We start from the raw sequence: 17,745 nt of genomic DNA, 5'->3' as shown, positions 1-17,745 counted from the left end.
ACAATATCCTAAAGGTTAATCTCCAGGTTGAGTCGGTGGTGCAGAAGGCAAATGCAATGGTGGCATTCATTTCTAGAGGTATAGAATATATAAGCAGGGTTGTGATGTTGAGGCTCTATAAGGCACTTGTGAGACTGCACTTTGGAGTATTGTGTGTAGTTTTGGGCTCCTTATTTTAGAAAGGATATACTGACATTGGAGAGGGTTCAGAGAAGATTCATGAGAATGATTCCAGGACTGAAAGGGTTACTGTATGAGGAATGTCTGGCAGCTCTTGGGCTGTATTCCCTGGAGTTCAGGAGAACTAGGGGGGATCTTATAGAAACATTCTGAATGTTAAAAGGCCTGAACAGATTAAATATAGCAAAGTTATTTCCAATGGTAGAGGAGTCCAGGGCACAACTTCAGGATGGAAGGATGTCCATTTAGAACAGAGATACGGAGAAATTACTTTAGTCAGAGGGTGGTAGATCTGTGGAATTTGTTGCCATGAGTGGCTGTGGAGGCCAAGTTACTGGGTGCGTTTAAGGCAGAGATAGATAGGTTCTTGATTAGCCAGGGCATCAAAGGGTATGCGGAGAAGACAGGGGAGTGGGGATGACTGGAAGAACTGGATCAGCCCAAGGTTAAATGGCACAGCAGACTCAATGGGCCTAATGGCCTGCTTCTGCTCCAAAATCTTATGGTCTTATGATAGGCAGGAAGGCAGAGGGGATGGTGTTGTTCTGTTGGTAAAAAAACAAAATCAAATCATTAGAAAGAGATGACATAGGGTTGGAAGGTGTTGAATCATTGTGGATAGAGCTAATGAACTGTAAGGGTAAAAAGACCCTGATGAGAGTTATATACAGAGCCACAAACAGTAGTAAGGATGTAATCTACAAATTACAACGGGAGATAGAAAATGCATGCCATAAGGGCAATGTTACAACAGTAATGGGGATTTCAATATGGAGGTAGATTGGGAAAATCAGGTTGGTGCTGGATTCCAGGAGAGGAATTTCTAGAATGCCTACGAGATGACTTTTTAGAGCAGCTCATGGTTGGGCCCACTAGGGGATCAGCTGTTCTGAATTGGGTGTTGTACAACGAACCGGAATTGATTAGAGCTTAAGCTGAAAGAACCCTTAGGGGCATGGAATCATAATATGATTGAATTTACCCTGAATTTTGAGTAGCAGCAGCTAACATCGGATGTATCAGTGGAGTAAAGGGATTATAGGGCATGAGAGAGGAGTTGGCCGGAATCTCTGAATGCAATTCAGAAGGCACAGGATATACACATCCCAAACAGGAAGAAGTATTCTAAAGGAAAGATGACATAATCATGGATAACAAGATAAGTCAAAGCCAACATAAAAGCCAAAGAGAGGGCATATAATAGAGCAAAAATTAGTGGGAAGTTAGAAGATTGAGAAGCTTTCAAATGTCAACAGAAGACAACTAAAAAGTCATTAAGAAGGTAAAGATGGAATACAAAAGTAAACTAGCCAATAATATTAAAGAGGATACCAAAAGTTTCTTCAGATACATAAATTGTAAAAGAGAGGCAAGAGTGGATATTGGACTGTTGGAAAATGATGCTGGAGAGGTAGTAATGGGGGACAAGGAAATGGTAGACAAACTGAATAAGTATTTTGCATCATCCTTCACTGTGGAAGACACTAGAAATATGGTGGAAGTTCCAGTGGTCAGGGGTCATAAAATGTGTGAAGTTACCAAAATTAGAGAGAGGTTCCTGGGAAACTGATAGGTCTGAAGGTAGATAAGTTACCTGGACCAAAAGTAGTTACATTCCAGGGTTCTGAAAGAAGTAGCTGATGAGATTGTGGAAGCATTAATAATGATCTTTTAAGAATCACTAGATCTGGAATGGTTCCAGTAGATGGAAAATTGCAAATGTCACTCCATTCTTAAGAAGGAAAAGAGGCAGAAGAAAGGAAGTTATAGACCAGTAAGTCTGACCTCAATAGTTGGGAAGATGTTGGATTTGATTGTTAAGGATGTAGTTTCCGGTACTTGGAGACACATGATAAAACAGACCACAGTCAGCACGGTTTCCTCAAGGGAAAATCTTGCCTGACAAATCTGTTGGAATTCTTTAAAGAAGTAACAACAAGCAGGATAGACAAAGGAAAATTGGTTGATGTTGTGTTCTTGGATTTTCAGAAGGCCTTTGACAAGGTGCCACACATGAGGCTGCTTAACAAGCTATTACAGGGAAGAGTCGAGCACGGATAAAGCAGTGGCTGACTGGCAGGAGGCAAAGAGTGGGAATAAAGGGTGCCTTTTCTAGTTGGCTGCCGGTGACTTGTGGTCTTCCACAAGAGTCTTTATTGGGATATGTTTTAACCTACAATTTGAGAAGGAGAAAGGAAAATCGGATGTGTCAGTATTACAGTTGAACAAAGGGAACTATGGAGCTATGAGGGAGGAGCTGGCCAAAGTTCAATGGAACAATACCCTAGCAGGGAAGACAGTGGAACAACAATGGCAGGTATTTCTGGGAATAATGCAGAAGGCGCAGGATCGGTTCATTCTAAAGAGAAGAAAGACCCTAAAAGGAGTAAGGGGCGGCCGTGGCTGACGAGTGAAGTAAAGGACAGTATAAAAATAAAAGAGAAGTATAACATAGCAAAGATGAGCAAGAAGCCAGAGGACTGGGAAGCTTTTAAAGAGCAACAGAAGATAACAAAAAAGTCAATACGCGGAGAAAAAATGAGGTATGAAGGTAAACTAGCCAAGAATATAAAGGAGGATAGTAAAAGCTTCTTTAGGTATGTGAAAAGCAAAAAAATAGTTAAGACCAAAATTGGGCCACTGAAGACAGAAACGGGTGAATTTATTATGGGGAACAAGGAAATGGCAGATGAGTTGAACAGGTACTTTGGATCTGTCTTCATTATCAAAGACACAAACAATCTCCCAGATGTAAAAGTGGCCAAAGGAACTAGGGTAATGGATAAACTGAATTAAATTTATATTAGGCAAGAAACGGTTAGGAGGTGGCTCTAAAAATCGTGGATGCATTCGTAATCATTTTCCAATGTTCTATAGATTCAGGAACAGTTCACGCGGATTGGAGGGTGGCTAATGTTGTCCCACTTTTCAAGAAAGGAGGGAGAGAGAAAACAGGGAATTATAGACCAGTTAGCCTGACGTCAGTAGTGGGAAAGATACTGGTGTCAATTATAAAAGAGGAAATTACGACACATTTGGATAGCAGTAGAAGGATCAGTCCGAGTCAGCATGGATTTATGAAGGGAAAATCATGCTTGACTAATCTTCTGGAGTTTTTTGAGGATGTAACTATGAAAATGGACAAGGGAGAGCCAGTGGATATAGTGTACCTGGACTTGCAGAAAGCTTTTGATAAAGTCCCACATAGGAGATTAGTGGGAAAAATTAGGGCACATGGTATTGGGGGCAGAGTACTGACATGGATTGAAAATTGGCTGGCTGACAGGAAAGAATGAGTAACGATAAACGGGTCCCTTTCGGAATGGCAGGCTGTGACCAGTGGGGTACCGCAAGGTTCGGTGCTGGGACCACAGCTGTTTACAATATACATTAATGATTTAGATGAAGGGATTAAAAGTAACATTAGCAAATTTGCCGATGACACAAAGCTGAGTGGCAGTGTGAAATGTCAGGAGGATGTTATGAGAATGCAAGGTGACTTGGACAGGCTAGGTGAGTAGGCAAATGTATGGCAGATGCAGTTTAATGTGGATAAATGTGAGGTTATTCACTTTGGTGGCAAGAACAGGAAGGCAGATTACTATCTAAATGGAGTCAAGTTAGGAAAAGGGGAAGTACAACAAGATCTAGGTGTTCTTGTACATCAGTCAATGAAAGCAAGCATGCAGGTACAGCAGGCAGTGAAGAAAGCTAATGGCATGCTGGCCTTTATAACAAGAGAAATTGAGTATAGGAGTAAAGAGGTCCTTCTGCAGCTGTACAGGGCCCTGGTAAGACCCCACCTGGAGTATTGTGTGCAGTTTTGATCTCCAAATTTGAGGAAGGACATTCTTGCTATTGAGGGAATGCAGCATAGGTTCACAAGGTTAATTCCCAGAATGGCGGGACTGTCATATGTTGAAAGATCGGAGTGACTGGGCTTGTATACACTAGAATTTAGAAGGATGAGAGGTTATCTGATTGAAACATATAAGATTATTAAGGGATTGGACACGCTGGAGGCAGGAAGCATGTTTCCGCTGATGAGTGAGTCCAGAACTGGAGGCCACAGTTTAAGAATAAGGGGTAGGCCATTTAGAACAGAGATGCGGAAAAACTTTTTCACCCAGAGAGTTGTGGATATGTGGAATGCTCTGCCCCAGAAGGCAGTGGAGGCCAAGTCTCTGGATGCTTTCAAGAGAGAGTTAGATAGAGCTCTTATAGGTAGCAGGGTCAAGGGATATGGGGAGAGGGCAGGAACGGGGTAATGATCGTGTATGATCAGCCATGATCACAGTGAATGGTGGTGCTGGCTAGAAGGGCCAAATGGTCTACTCCTGAACCTACTGTCTATTGTCTAGTGACTGATTCTCTTTACATTATATGTTAATAATTTGGATGATGGAACTTATGGCTTTGTTGAAAAGTTTGCAGATGATATGAAGATAGATGGAGGGGCAGGTAGCTTTGAGGAAGTAGAGAGGCTACAGAAGGACTTGGACAGATTATGAGAATGGGCAAATAAGTAGCAGATGGAATACAGTGTCAGGAAGTGAACAGTCATGCACTTTGGTAGAAGACAATAGACAATAGGTGCAGAAGTAGACCATTCGGCCCTTCGAGCCTGCACCGTCATTCTGAGATCATGGCTGATCATCTACTATCAATACCCGGTTCCTGCCTTGTCCCCATATCCCTTGATTCCCCTATCCATACCTATCTAGCTCCTTCTTGAAAGCATCCAGAGAATTGGCCTCCACTGCCTTCCGAGGCAGTGCATTCCACACCCCCACAACTCTCTGGGAGAAGAAGTTTTTCCTTAACTCTGTCCTAAATGACCTACCCCTTATTCTTAAACCATGCCCTCTAGTACTGGACTCACCCAGCATCTGGAACATATTTCCTGCCTCTATCTTGTCCAATCCTTTAATAATCTTATATGTTGCAATCAGATCCCCTCTCAATCTCCTTAATTCCAGCGTGTACAAGCCCAGTCTCTCTAACCTCTCTGCGTAAGACAGTCCGGACATCCCAGGAACTAACCTTGTGAATCTACGCTGCACTTCCTCTACAGCCAGGATGTCCTTCCTTAACCCTGGAGACCAAAACTGTACACAATATTCCAGGTGTGGTCTCACCAGGGCCCTGTACAAATGCAAAAGGATTTCCTTGCTCTTGTACTCAATTCCTTTTGTAATAAAGGCCAACATTCCATTAGCCTTCTTCACTGCCTGCTGCACTTGCTCATTCACCTTCAGTGACTGATGAACAAGGACTCCTAGATCTCTTTGTATTTCTCCCTTACCTAACTCTACACCATTCAGATAATAATTTGCCTTCCTGTTCTTACTCCCAAAGTGGATAACCTCACACCTATTCACATTAAACGTCATCTGCCAAGTATCTGCCCACTCACCCAGCCTATCCAAGTCACCCTGAATTCTCCTAACATCCTCATCACGTCACACTACCACCCAGCTTAGTATCATCAGCAAACTTGTTGATGTTATTCTCAATGCCTTCATCTAAATTGTTGATGTAAATCGTAAACAGCTGTGGTCCCAATACCGAGCCCTGTGGCACCCCACTAGTCACCACCTGCTATTCCGAGAAACACCCATTCACCGCTACCCTTTGCTTACTATCTGCCAACCAGTTTTCTATCCATGTCAATATCTTCCCCCCAATGCCATGAGCTCTGATTTTACCCACCAATCTCCTATGTGGGACCTTATCAAATGCCTTCTGAAAATCGAGGTACACTATATCCACTGGATCTCCCTTGTCCAACTTCCTGGTTACTTCCTCAAAAAACTCCAATAGATTAGTCAAGCATGATTTGCCCTTGGTAAATCCATGCTGGCTCGGCCCAATCCTATCACTGCTATCTAGATATGCCACTATTTCATCTTTAATAATGGACTCTAGCATCTTCCCCACTACTGATGTTAGGCTGACAGGACGATAGTTCTCTGTTTTCTCCCTCCCTCCTTTCTTAAAAAGTGGGATAACATTAGCCATTCTCCAATCCTCAGGAACTGATCCTGAATCTAAGGAACATTGGAAAATGATTACCAATGCATCCGCAATTTCCAGAGCCACCTCCTTTAGTACCCTAGGATGCAGACCATCTGGACCTGGGGATTTGTTAGCCTTCAGTCCCATCAGTCTACTCATCACCGTTTCCTTCCTAAAGTCAATCTGTTTCATTTCCTCTGTTACCCTATGTCCTTGGCCCATCCATACATCTGGGAGATTGCTTGTGTCTTCCCTAGTGAAGACAGATCTAAAGTACTTATTAAATTCTTCTGCCATTTCTCTGTTTCCCATAACAATTTCACCCAATTCATTCTTCAAGGGCCCAACATTGTTCTTAATTATCTTCTTTCTCTTCACATACCTAAAAAAGCTTTTGCTATCCTCCTTTATATTCCTGGCTAGCTTGCGTTCGTACCTCATTTTTTCTCCCCGTATTGCCTTTTTAGTTAAGTTCTGTTGTTCCTTAAAAATTTCCCAATCATCTGTCTTCCCACTCACCTTAGCTCTGTCATATTTCCTTTTTTTTAATGCTATGCAATCTCTGACTTCCTTTGTCAACCACTGTGGCCTCTTTCCCCTCTTTGAATCCTTCCTTCTCCAGGGGATGAACTGATTTTGCACCTTGTGCATTATTCCCAAGAATACCTGCCATTGCTGTTCCACTGTCTTTTCTGCTAGGATATCCGTCCATTTAACTTTGGCCAGCTCCTCCCTCATGGTTCCATAGTCTCCTTTGTTCAACTGCAACACTGACACCTCCGATCTGCCCTTATCCTTCTCAAATTGCAGATAAAAACTTATCATATTATGGTATTATGGAAGAAATGAAAGTGTTTTTCAATTTTCTAAATGGCCAGAAAATACGAAAAAGTGAGGTGCAAAGGGACTTAGGAGTCCTTGTGTAGGATTCCCTAAAGGTTAATTTGCATGTTGAGCATGTGGTGAGAAAGGCAAATGTGGTATTTGCATTCATTTCAAGAGGACCAGAATATAAAATCAAGTATGTAATGTTGAGACTTTATAAAACACTGATGAGGCCTCACTTGGAATATTGTGAGCAGTTTTGGGCCTGTTATCTTAGAAGGGATGTGCTGAAACTAGACAGGATTCAAAGGAGGTTCATGAAAATGATTCCAGGTTTGAAAGGCCTATCATATGAAGAGCATTTGATGGCTCTGGGCTTGTATTCACTGGAATTTAGAAGAATGGGGGTGACCTAATGGTGAAAGGCCTTGATAGAGTGGATAAGTGGAGAGGATGTCTCCTGTTATGGGAGAGTCTAAGACCAGAGGACACAGCCTCAGAAGGGCATCTAGATATGCGGAGGAATTTCTTTAGCCAAGAAAGGTTGAATCTGTGGAATTCATTGCTACAGGCAGCTGTGGAGGCCAAGTCTGTATGTATATTTAAGACAGACGTTGATAGATTCTTGATTGGTCAGGGCATAGAGTGATACGGGGAGAAGACAGGAGATTGGAGCTGAGAGGAAAAATGGATCAGCCATGAAGTTGTAGAGCAGACTCTATGAGCCAAATGGTCTAATTTTGCTCCTACGTCTTATGGTCTTCTGAAAAGAATTGTCTAGTTAAAATCAAGGAATTCCCTAAGTGTTACATGAATACATAATGGATTAAAAGGGTGAGAAAGGTTGAGTCCTATCAGAGTCCAAAAGGGTATTCTGGTGTAAGGGGAGAAACCGGCGTTTCTATGACTACAAACAAAATTCCAAGTACGTTGAATCATTGGTGCTAGGGTCAAGGATGTCTGAGAGCAGTTGCTGGATAGTCAGAAGAAGGAAACTGAACATCCAACGGTTTCGGTGCATGTTAAGATCAATAACATATAGGTGGAGAAAGGATGAATGAGGTCCTGCAACGTGAGCTTAGAGAGCTAGGTAGCAGTTTAAAGATCAGGATCTCAAGCACTATAATGTCTGGATTACTTCTGCTGCTACAAGCTAGTTAATATCAGAAATTTAGGCTAGGCAAATGTGTGGCTGAAGGGCTGCTGCAGGAGGATGAGCAGTAGGTTCTGAACCACTGTTGGCAAAGGTAGGAGTGTGAAAGATTGTACCTAAACCATAATGGGATAATTTACAATGTCACCAAGTTCTTAACTGAGCAACTTACAGAACAACATCTCACAATGAAGTCTAGAGTTCATTGAACAGTGTTCACATCGTCAACATAGAAAACCTACAGCAAAATACAGGCCCTTCGGCCCACAATGCTGTGCGGAACATATACTTACTTTAGAAATTACCTGGGGTTATACATAGCCCTTTATTTTTCTAAGCTCTATGTACCTATCCAGGAGACTCTTTAAAAGACCCTATTGTGTCCACCTCCACCACTGTTGCCGGCAGCCCATTCTACGCACTCACCAATCTCTTAGTAAAAAACTTACCCCTGACATCTCCTCTGTATCTACTCCCAAGCACCTTAAAACTGTGCCCTCTTGTACTAGCTCTTTCAGCTCTGGGAAAAAGCCTCTGACTATCCATATGATCAATGCCTCCAATCATCTTATACACCTCTATCAGGTCACCTCTCATACTTCACCGCTCCAAGGAGAAAAGGCCGAGTTCACTCAACCTATTCTCATAAGGCATGCTCCTCAATCCAGGCAATGTCCTTGTAAATTTCCTCTGCACCCTTTCTATAGTTTCCACATCCATCCTGTAGTGAGGTGAGCACAGTACTCCAAGCGGGGTCTGACCGGGGTCCTATTATAGTTGTAACATTACCTCTTGGCTCTTAAACTCAATCCCATGGTTGAGGAAGGCCAATGCATCATATGCCTTCTTAACCAAAGAGACAATCTGCGAAGCAGCTTTGAGTGTCCTATGGACTTGGACCCCAATATCCCTCTGATCCTCCACACTGCCAAGAGTCATACCGTTAATACTAATATTCTGCCATCATATTTGACCAACCAAAATGAACTACCTCACACTTACACACACAAAATGCTGGTGGAACACAGCAGGCCAGGCAGCATCTATAGGGAGACCTTCGTCAGGTCTCGGCCCGAAACGTCAACAGCGCTTCTCCCTATAGATGCTGCCTGGCCTGCTGTGTTCCACCAGCATTTTGTGTGTGTTGTTGTTTGAATTTCCAGCATCTGCAGATTTCCTCGTGTTACCTCACACTTATCTGGGTTGAACTCCATCTGCCACTTCTCAGCTCAGTTTTGCATCCTGTAATCTCTGACAGCCCTCCACACTATCCATAACACCTCCAACCTTTGTGTCATCAGCAAATTTACTAACTCATCCCTCCATTTCCTCATCCAGGTCATTTATAAACATCACGAAGAGAAGAGATCCCAGAACAGATCCCAGGCACACCCAACTCCACGCAGAATATGACCTGTCTACAACCACTCTTTGCCTTCTGTGAGCAAGCCAATTCTGGATCCACAAAGCAAGGTCCCCTTGGATCCCATACCTCCTTACTTTCTCAATAAGCCTTGCATGGGGTACCTTATCAAATGCCTTGCTGAAATCCATACATACTACATCTACTGCTCTATCTTCTTCAATGTGTTTAGTCACATCCTCAAAAAATACAATCAGGCTCGTAAGGCACGACCTGCCTTTGACAAAGCCATGCTGACTATTCCTAATCATATTATACCTCTCTAAATGTCCATAAATCCTGTCTCTCAGGATCTTCTCCATCAACTTACCAACCACTGAAGTAAGACTCACTGGTCTATTATTTTGTACTCTCTTTCTTGAATAAGGGAACAACATCTGCAACCCTCCAATCCTCCGCAACCTCTCCTGTCCCCAGTGATGATGCAAAGATCGTTGCCAGAGGCTCAGCAATCTCCTCCCTCACCTCCCACATTAGCCTGGGGTACATCTCATCCGGTCCCGGAGAATTATCCAACTTGATGCTTTCCAAAAGCTATTGCACATCCTCTTTCTTAATACTCAAGCATTTCAATCCGCTGTAAGTCATCCCTACAATTGCCAAGAACCTTTTCTGTAGTGAATACTAAAGCAAAGTATTCATTAAGTATCTCTGCTATCTCCTCCGGTTCCATACGCACTTTTTCACTGTCACACTTGATTGGTCCTATTCTCTCATGTCCTATCCTCTTGCTCTTCACAAGCTTGTAGAATGCCTTTGGGTTTTCCTTAATCCTGCTCACCAAGACATGCTGCAAGCTACATTCCTGCACTGAAAAGCTTAACTTATTACTCTACCGCATTGTTAAAGAGTACTTTAATGTACATTTTAATGCATATGTTGTATTTATATAATCTTTCATGTTTCATTTACTTGTAGTAGAGGAATGAAAGCCAGAAATGTACCAAACAGTTGAATACCAAGTCCCTCAAGCATATTTATACCACATATTCATTTCTAAATGCACAATATCTAAAAGACATTATCCTGCTAAGTACGTTCTATAAAAATAAATGAGCTGTACTGCGTTTAGTAAGAAAGTTGCTTGCAATGCACAAAATAAGTGAGGTACAATGAAACAATACAATTAAATTATGAATGTAGATTTATTCAGAACTGTCAACTTACAGTAATAAACTGACATTGGATTTTTTCCACAGTATTTTAAATTCAAATTCAAATGTGTTTTGGAACTTTTAAAATATATTTACAGTAGGATTTGAATATTTCAATAAATTAGCATTATATCAGATTACAATACCCTGAAGCAGCTGATAATGAATTTCATTAGGTCACATGCCTATTTTTTTCTCAAGATTGTCAAGTATCCCTATGATTGTCATTTAATCTTTCAAATGGAATCATGAGCAAGCTAGGAATATGGCATTTATATAGAAAATCTGTTAACTCCCATCACAACTACCAAAATGCACTATGCACAGATCTGCTTTCTATTGCTGCAATTTTAGAAAGGTTCATGGCTCAGAAATTTGAGCAATTTGTTTCTATTTGAAGCACTCAACAAAATTATAAAGCTTTGTATTTGTTTATTAAAGCACTGAGATGATGGAAAAAAGCACAACTGGAGATGGTTTGGATTACATAGATGAGAGAGGAAAGTAAAGCCCATTTGCTTATGAATTCTGTTGTTTGTGTTATTTTTGTGGTTAAACAAAGGTGGGGAGCGTAAATGCTCAAGCAGAAATAGAACAAGAAATAAAAATGTTTGAAATTATGTGGAAAAACCCCCTGCCACCAAGTGAACAAAAAAAAGTACTTTGTCCCCAATACAGTCGGCCCTCCTTATCTGCGAATTCCGCGTGCGCAGATTCAACCAACCGCGGATCAGGAAAACCCAGAAGTTCTCTCTCCAGCACATGTTGTTTGAGCGTGTACAGACTATTTTTTGTCATTTTTCCCTAAACAATACAGTATAACAACTATTTACATAGTATTTACATTGTATTAGGTATTATAAGTGATCTAGAAATGATTTAAAAGTACAGGCAGTCCCCGGGTTATGAACAAGTTCTGTTCCTGAGTCCGTCTTTAAGTCGGATTTGAAGTTGGAACAGGTACATCCGGTATAATGTAGCCTCAGTAAAGCATTTGTCTTAGTATATAGTATATATTTTACCCTTCCATGCATATAAAACACTTAAGAAACATATGTATTTCAATAATTAAACCACTGTGTTGCTTAGTAATAATTGTAGCTTTCATTGGGGCAGGGCCTTTCACATGCTCCATTAAAATTGTTCCGATCGTTGACCGACTGTAGTCTAACGCTTTTCCAATGACCAATAGAGTTGCACCTCTTTCCAATCGCTTTATTACTTCCACTTTATTTTCAATCGTGATCGTGATTATTTTAATGAACAGAAACCCTGCCGATTTAGAGCTGCGCCAGGTCCTAAAGTCCACTGCACTGATACATGTTAAATAAGGTCCGGTGTTCCGCTGGGTCCTAAAGACCACCACTTGAGACAGGTTAAATAAGGGACTTGAGCATCCGTGTTTTTTGGTATCCACCAGGGGTCCCGGAACCAATCCCCCGCGGATAAGGAGAGCCAACTGTATATGCTATGAATCAGCAACATGGCTGCTGGTTAGAGAATTTTGAATGTAGTTGGCTCTGGTTTCAGACTTGCCAGTCCTAAATAGTTCTCCTTTCCTATCAAATTTTTCCTTATATGCTTTGTCTAATAATGAAGTTCTTTGGCTTTCTCTTTTTCTGCTTCTAATAAAGAATCCTAAACATTCAAAGTGAAAATATGCCAACAGATTTATTGTGCACTTTCAGAGTACTTTGCCTTTTAAGTACATTAAATTAATGAAAACAATAGAACAAAATTTAGCATTGTTCCTGAATAATAAAAATGACTGCAGGATTGTGTTGTTCATTATTAACATTTCTATCACCAGTGCTACAGGAAATCACAGTTACAGTATATCAGTACTTCATTTGCAAAGGCGCTGGAAGAGTCAATATGGACAATGAAATCAGAATAACGACAGGATTATTTGAGGAAATGACACAGATGCCAGATGAAAACATTGTATTTGATGTAATCCACATTGACTTTAGCTAGCTTTTTGACATTCCCTCATGGAATCAAAGATGTAAAGCTAATGGGATGCAAGGAAGAGTAGAAAAAGAGATTTAAAATTAGCTTCCTGGTTGATTTGTGTTTGGTGAATAGCTGAATGCACCAGGAACAGCTTCTTCCCCTCTGCCAAATGATTTTTGAATGGACATTGAATCCATGAACACAACCTCGCTACTTTTAATTTTTATACTAATGATTTATCTTTCCAATATTTTTATTAATTCATTTACATATAAGAATACAGAATACAAGAAAAAATATATAGATCAATATATCATACTAAATCGCATATAAAGACTCCTTACCCTATATTCATACAGATTAACTAATTCATAACATTGAAATATAGTAATTTTATTATATAAAAAAATCTAACCCACTACCAAGACCAAAGCTGATTAGTAAACAAAAAAAGGAAATAAAAGATTATTAGTCATCATCTGTGCTTTAACAGCAAATCAAAGGTTTTGAAAATAATTCAAAAAAGGTCCCCACAATGTTTGAAAGTCTTGGCTAGATTCAGAGATTGAACATTGAATCTTCTCTAAATTTAAACATGACATCACATCACACAACCACTGGGTGTGAATAGGAGGGGCCGCATCTTTCCATTTAAGCAAGACCGTCCTTCTGGCCACAAGAGAAATAAAAGCCAAAATGTGCAACTCAGATGACTCCAAAATAATATTCTTTCCTCCAACAATACTAAATAAAGTGGTCAAAGGATTAGGTTTAAAGTTTACTTTGAAAAGTATTGAGAAAGTTTGAAATACTTCTTTCCAATATTTTCCAAGACTCGGACATGTCCAAAACATATGAACAAATGAAGCTTCTCCATTATTACATTTATCACAATACGGAGATATATCTAAATAAAAACAAGACAACTTATCCTTGGTCATATAGGCCCTATGGACCACTTTAAATTGTAGGAGAGCGTGGCAGGCACATAACAAAGTGTTAACCAATTCAAAAATTTGATTCTCCAAAACTCATTTTTTTCGATACCTACAAATAAGAGATTTTTTTATGGTCTCAAAAAAGTACATTTCCTAAAAGTCCTGATAAGAATCTATGTAATTTTTAGTTTGAAACCTTTTTATAATGGATTTATATCTAATATTTATAATATGCTGTTGGGAATGAGAAGTGTTCCTTTAGATAAAATTAAAAATCTTTGGGAACAAGATTTACAGACTTCAATTTCTGAGGAAACTTGCAATCAAAATTTTATACTATTTAATAAATATATACTGTATAGATATTCACTGTAATTCACATTTTTCTATAATTATGTATTGCATTGTACTGCTACCACAAAGACAACAAATTTCACAACATGCCAGTGATATTAAACCTGATTCTGATTAACAATGGGATTACACAAGATTCAATACTCATTACTTTTAGAGTCATACAGCACAGTAACATGCCAATTTGGCCTGCCACATCCATGCCAACCAGTGGGCACCCATCTATATTATTTGTCTTCCAGCACCAGGCTGTAGCCTTCTCTGCTTAGATAATTAAAGTGGTTATCCAGACATTTCTTGAATGCTGCCAACAACTCTGTTTCCACCACACTCTCTGGCAGTGCATTCTAGGTATTTAGCATTCTCTGGAAGAAAATGATCTCCCTTGGACCCCTCTAAATCTTCCTACAAGTGTTAGTAAGACAAAAGAACTGATTATTGACTTCAGGAGGAAGAAACTGGAGGCCCATGAGCCAGTGCATACTGGGAGAATCAGAGGTGGAAAGGGGCAGCAACTTTAAGTTCCTGGGCGTTATCATTTCAGAGGCTCTGTCCTGGATCCAGCACGCAAGTACAATTCCGAAGAAAGCACAGCGGTGCCTCTACTTCTTTAAAGGTGTACGAAGATTTGGCCTGACATATTAAACTTTGACAAACTTCTATAAATATATGGTGGAGAGTATATTGACTGGTGGCATCACAGCCTGGTACAGAAACACCAATGTCTTTGATCAAAAAAACCTACAAAAGTGGCAGATCGGCCCAGTTCATCATGGTTAAAGCCCTGTCCACTATTAAGCACATCTACACAGAGTGCTGTTGCAGGAAAGCAGCATCCATCATCAAGGACCCTCACCATCCAGGTTCTGCTCTCTTCTTGCTGCTGCCATCAGGAAGAAGATACAAGAGCCTCAGGACCTACAGCAGCAGGTTCAGGAAGAGTTATAACCTCTCAGCCATCATGCTCTTGAACCAGAGGGGATAACTTCATTCTTCCCATTATTGAACTGTTCCCATAACCTATGGACTCACTTTCAAGCACTCTTCATCTCATGTTCTCCATATTTATTGCTTGCTTGTTTGTTTATTTATTCTTTTTTTTTCTTTTTGCATTTGCACATTTTGTTGTCTTTTACATTTTGGTTGTCCTGCTGGGAGCAGTCTTTCATTGATTCTATGGTGTTTCTTGTATTTACTGTGAATGTGTGCACGAAAATGAAACTCACAGTTGTATATGGTGACATATATGCACTTTGCTAATAAATTTACTTTAAACTTTGGAACATTATATCCTTCGTAATTTTATACATCTCTAGCATGACGCCTCTTAACCTCCTCCACTCCAAATCTAGCCTCTCCAATCTCATATTAATAATGGAATATCTGAGTGGCTAGAAGAATTCAAATGCCACAATATAGATATGAAATGCTCTATCCCAGAAAATACTGTATAATGATGAATTTCCTCTGTACCCTCTCCAGAACTACCACATCTTTTCTGGATTGTGGTAAATAAATAAGCAATAGTGAGGTACATTAGTATTTCTAAAGTGTATAAGGCCACATTTTTCAGAATTAAACTCCTCCCACTTCACCAACCCACAGTCTCAAAATCTGCACCAATCTTTGCATCACCTACAAACTTACTGAACATGCCTCCTACATCCACAATATACAGTATTTTACAAAGAGCAAGGGTCCCAGCACCAGTCCCTGTGGAACACCACTGGTCACAGGCATCCATTCATATATATATAAATAAAAATAAAAAAACAACCTTCTACCTTCTCTAGCAAACACGAGGAAATCTGCAGATGCTGGAAATTCAAACAACACACACAAAGTGCTGGTGGAACACAGCAGGCCAGGCAGCATCTATAAGGAGAAGCACTGTCGACATTTCGGGCTGAGACGCTCCATCAGGACTAACTGAAAGGAAAGATACTAAGAAATTTGAAAGTAGTGGGGGGAGAGGGAAATGCGAAATGATAGGAGAAGACTGGAGGGGGTGGGATGAAGCTAAGAGCTGGAAAGGTGATTGGCGAAAGTGATACAGAGCTGGAGAAGGGAAAGGATCATGGGACAGGAGGCCTTGAGAGAAAAAAGGGGGAGGGGGGAGGGACCCGATGCAGACTGGGAGACCGTTTTGCAGAACACCTACGCTCCGTCCGCCAGAGAAAGCAGGATCTCCCAGTGGCCACACATTTTAATTCCATGTCCCATTCATTCCCATTCTGATACGTGTATCCATGGCCTCCAGAGGGAGATGGAGAACAGGCAGAGTGATGGGCAGAGAGAGAGAAAAAAAACAAACTAAATATTGTCAGGGATGGGGTAAGAAGGAGAGGAGGGGCATTAACGGAAGTTAGAGAAGTCAATGTTCATGCCATCAGGTTGGAGGCTACCCAGCCGGTATATAAGGTGTTGTTCCTCCAATCTGAATGTGGCTTCATCTTAACAGTAGAGGAGGCCATGGATTTTCTACCTTCTCTCTCTGTCTCCTATTGCCAATATTGGCTCCAATCTTAGTGTTATATTAATGATGGAAGCGTAAATGCAAGATGCACAATAATGTAATCTTGTAAAGAATACCAAAACTGTTAATGTTGTTCACGGTGAACAGGAAGGTTTGAGACTTCAAGAAAATATGGATGGCTGGATTAGTTGGGCAATAAAAAATAGGGAAAGTAGAACTTAATCCACAGAAATATGAGAAACTACTTTTTGTGAGACGCAATGATAAATAAGGGATCTGGAGGATCAGTGACTTAATGGTACATCTCCAAAGAATCTTATAACTAGCAGGACAGTTAGATATGGTGACTGAAAAAGCACATGGGATAGTCTTTCCTAGCTAAGGCATAGATTGCAAGAGTAGAAAGATTTTTCTAGAATGTATATAATACTTATAAATCACAGTTCGAGTACAGCATAAAGTTCGGGTCACATGTGATTCTACTGAAGGAAACAGAAGGAGACTTACAAGAAGTTTTCAGGTCTGGAACATTTTATGAGGACAGATCAGATAGAACAGGGTGGTTCTTTGGAAGAGGAGGAGTGAGGATTTAACTCAGCTATATAAAATTTTGAGAAGCCACTATTGAGTTAACAGGACGAGGATATTTCATGTAGCAGATAGGTCAAAGACCATGGCACGTACCTATGAGGGGTGATTGATATGTTCATGGCCTAAGGTAGAAAGAAGGAATCAATTTTAGAAAATCTAGCACATTTATTTTTCAACATACTCCCCACCTACATTTACACACTTGGTTCAGCAGTCGTGGAGCACACGGATCTTGGACCTCCAGAAAGTTAATAACTCATCAGTTAATAACACATCAGGGGTGATTGATAAGTTTGTGGCCTAAGGTAGAAGGAGATGAGTTATTAACTTCAAACTTTCAGCATAATCACTCAAAGAGTTGACCTGCATGTGCATGTAATGAGAGCTGTATAACTCATCTCCTTCTACCTTAGGCCACAAACTTATCAATCAACCATCTGTGGACACTTTCTGGAGGTCCAAGATCCGTATGCTCTACAACTGCTGGACTAAGTGTGTAAATGTAGGAGGGGAGTATGTTGAAAAATAAATGTGCTAGGTTTTCTAAAATTGACTCCTTCTTTCTACCTTAGACCACGAACATATCAATCACCCCTTGTACATATTTAAATTTGCTGAAGGAAAGATTGGATGAGAAATAAAACATTTTCACTTGATGGGTGGGTGGGATCTGGAAG

General features: G+C 40.5%; 1 protein-coding gene across 3 annotated transcripts in view; it reads right to left on the bottom strand.

Moving 5' to 3' along the window:
* The window catches only part of fam20b (FAM20B glycosaminoglycan xylosylkinase), a 141,605-nt gene that overhangs the window by 36,173 nt on the left and 87,687 nt on the right, over window positions 1-17,745 (bottom strand). The gene's annotated exons all lie outside the window — the stretch shown is intronic.

Source organism: Hemitrygon akajei, chromosome 12, assembly GCF_048418815.1.
Source record: "Hemitrygon akajei chromosome 12, sHemAka1.3, whole genome shotgun sequence".
Lineage (NCBI taxonomy): Eukaryota > Metazoa > Chordata > Chondrichthyes > Myliobatiformes > Dasyatidae > Hemitrygon > Hemitrygon akajei.
This window is presented reverse-complemented; position numbering and strand designations above follow the sequence as displayed.